At 39.8% G+C, this 3,296-nt stretch overlaps 1 pseudogene; it reads right to left on the bottom strand.

Annotated features, from left to right (window-relative positions):
* Positions 1-1,533: 1,533 nt before the first annotated feature.
* On the bottom strand, positions 1,534-2,776 carry LOC142831184 (up-regulator of cell proliferation-like; annotated as a pseudogene).
* Between the last annotated feature and the right edge of the window lie 520 nt (positions 2,777-3,296).

Genomic DNA, 3,296 nt, shown 5'->3' with positions numbered 1-3,296 from the left:
CATCCGATCATACTAGCACCTGCTTAGCACATTAAAAATAGCAATTAAAACCAAATCCCTGATCCTGTACGGAAGGGCAGTTTTTGAGACTTTGGCTGCAGAACTGTAGTGGCTGCATATTTCATTCCCTATTTATTCAAGTGCAATCTCCACACCCAAGAATGCCCACGTGAAGCACTGTGGGCCCCTCTTCTATAGGTTAAAAGGGGCAAAGAGTAGATGAAAATGGTTCATTTTTGCCCATCCAGTGACTTCATCCGATCATATCGGTATCTCATTTAGGAGTATATCTGTGTGTTTATTTCATAGCAAATGTTTCCTGTATCCTCTCCAAAGCATGTGCTTTGACTTCTTCCTCAGGATCTTCCAAATCCTCAGCCTGTTGGTACTAATCTAATCTGTGCCTTTGTATTCAAGCTTTGACAAACTTCACATAGTTGAAGTTCTCATGTTCAAACAGCTTCTTCTGCACAGTGAACTGAAGAAAAAGTCCAGCTGGCACATTCAATAGACTGTCCACCGCTGAGTCATTCGCTATTTCTAGCCCGTGTTTTTTGCTAACATAAGCCATTAAGGCAAGCTGGAGACACTGATCACTGAAGTCCTTGGCTCTATGTTGTTGGGCATCTTTTTTCAAATAATGGCTCTTAAATATAGAGAAATATTGAAGCATCAGTTGTTCCAGCCATTGCTGAGGATCATTTTCTTTGGGGAAAATCATCATGCATCTTCGGAAATGTGTGAGCGGCTTCCCGCAAAATGTGAAGCTTCAGATCAACTTCAGAGCAAACTGGAGTCTGAAGTGTTTTCAATTCCTCCTATTGAAATTTCTCATTGAACATATGTAACAATTTCCTGCAAAATGTTCATCAGTCTACCTTGAAATAGACCCTCTTCAATGTAACTATTACATTTGGCCATCAGCGTTTCCGCAGTTTTTTCTGTTTTCTGTAACCGTTTTTGGTTTTTTTGTAAACCAATGTTTCACTGGTTGGTCAATCAAAAGTCTAAATGTTTGGTTCTCATGTTGACAGAGTTAATTCTAGAATTCCTCAGGCTTTTTGCTGCTCGTATCTTCTGACTGAACTCCCTTTGTTATCCAAGTCTTTTTGCAGATAGAACTCAATTTTTTCATGAATTTCATGGTTCTCTAAAAAAGGGGCACCAATTCTGAAATTTTCTTTCCAAATTTTTTCAAATTGCATATCCAATTCATGGTTTTCCAGTTTACTTTCTTTTCTCCAGCCTTCTTCGAAAAACATGTCCACTGTCCTTCCAATTCCTTTCATGTTGTCATCTTGAATATTGGCTATATTGCGGTGGCGACCCTCTTTAATGTGAGTGGCTTCCTTACATTTCTTAAATGAGTGAGCAACTTTCCAGTTTTTTCTTCAGGCTCTTTGCACTTCTGATACAACAATATTTGGAAAGTAGGGCAGCAAATCTGAATCTGGTAGAATAGTACAGGGAAAATTGTAAGAGCTCCAGAATTTTCTGTTGTCCACACAGTAGTCTCTGTTGCATTTCAGATTGTTAGCTTCTATTCATCAGGAGAGAGAGATTCTTAATTGCAGTCCGGCAACACTTGTACCAACTGTGTTTTTTCCAGATCATATTCCATGATATCAGAAAAGTTTATTTTTTCATTTAGATTTTTCATCTTTGCTGCAGTTTTGATGACTTAATCCAGTAGCTCCTGGAGGCGTTTCCTGTGTCTCGTGTTTTGTTCACATGCAGAAAGATCACTGACGTTCTGATGCGCAAATTAGCAGTGGGATTTATGCCCCGCTCTTTGCTTTCTGAGAAATCCATGGAGCACAGCTTTCAAAATCTTTCATTTCAGTGGCATTCTCCATGACCATGTTAACAATGGTTCTGTTGTTCAGTCCAGTCACCAGGATAGCCAACTCGTTGTCATGTTGATAACTCTCTTCCACCTTGGCCTGTTCAGGGGCTTTCATACTTTGTGTCCATCACCAGGATGAAATCACAGCTCTGTTCCTTTTCTAAGATTGCTCTAGCTTGAAGGAGCAACATGAAGGCTCCCTGCGTACCTCAGCCGCTACTCACTGCAAACTGCCGCTGGAATGTGGCGTTCAGGAAGGTGGATTTCCCAGTGCTCTGCACTCCCAGCATCATCACAACCAGCATTTTGGTCCTTCGCCTCAGCTTGGCCCAGAGTTCAGAATGTTGGTCACCCATTGCAGTGGGAGGTTGCAGACATGTCCGTTCATCAGGTGAACGGGAAGCTCTTTTAGCATGAGGTCAATTGCGATGCCTGAGAGGTGGGTGAGTTGCCTTCCACTTTTTAGGGTATTGCAGCCTTTAACCATGGGGTGCACAGCCTCCTGGGACTTCCCCAACTTTCACATGGAATGCTCAACCTGTAATGAAGTGGCAGAACTAATCTGAGAGACTTGCATTTCTCTTTGTATTCAGCCTGTAGGTTCAGAACAATTCCTTCTATCAGTGTGATCCAGCTGAAATTTGATCCATTTCAGAAAATAGTGTTTCTCTAATGCAAGTAGATGTTGTACAGCATTTGAGTCTAGTCAAACCATTAATAAGATCACATTTATTCTGTCTGTGTAATTGCAAAATCTTATCTTTCAGCTGAGATTTATATTTCTCAGCAGGGATATCTTCCCTGACCTCTCATTCGACACAGTTCTTTTTCCACATTAGCCAGGATTTTCCATAAATCCCTGAAGAGCTTTAGCATTTCTTTCTCTGAGGCAATTTTTTTAATGCAGTTGCTTGCAATCTGACATTCCATGCTGTCATCATCTATTTGGATGCCTTGTTCACTCACTGGAAATAAAACTTCCTGCATCAGAATCAACAGTGTTTCCTCTTGGGGTCCTCCTCTGTTTTATCCAAGAGATCATATTCCTCCTCTATGAAACTGGATTGGGAGACTGATTCATCCAAGATAATTTCTAGGTCTTTTGGAAGAATTTCTATTAACTTCTTTTGCAGATGATAATCTCTGAGGGTTTTTCACCAGCTGATTTTTTTTTTCTAATTCATGAGTCCTAGGACAGAAAAGATGAGACTAAGGTAAGCAACAAGAAACAGGGTATATGAAGCAGCCACACTTAATGCTAATGTTTTTAGTTGTGTAGCATAATTAGAAATTTAGTAATTTGCACAATAATCTGCAAATTAAACAATCTGAGATGGAGAATAAGTATATTTTATTTATTCTCATCTGAATCAAAAGTGCTATTTTCATTGCCGTTTTCCTCCTCTTGAAGTTTGAAAACAAATGTTAATTTTTGAAATTTGTTACTTTG

This window comes from Pelodiscus sinensis, chromosome 12 (genome assembly GCF_049634645.1).
Source record: "Pelodiscus sinensis isolate JC-2024 chromosome 12, ASM4963464v1, whole genome shotgun sequence".
NCBI lineage: Eukaryota > Metazoa > Chordata > Testudines > Trionychidae > Pelodiscus > Pelodiscus sinensis.
Note: the sequence above shows the minus strand (reverse complement) of the source record. Positions and strands in the feature narration are given on the sequence as shown.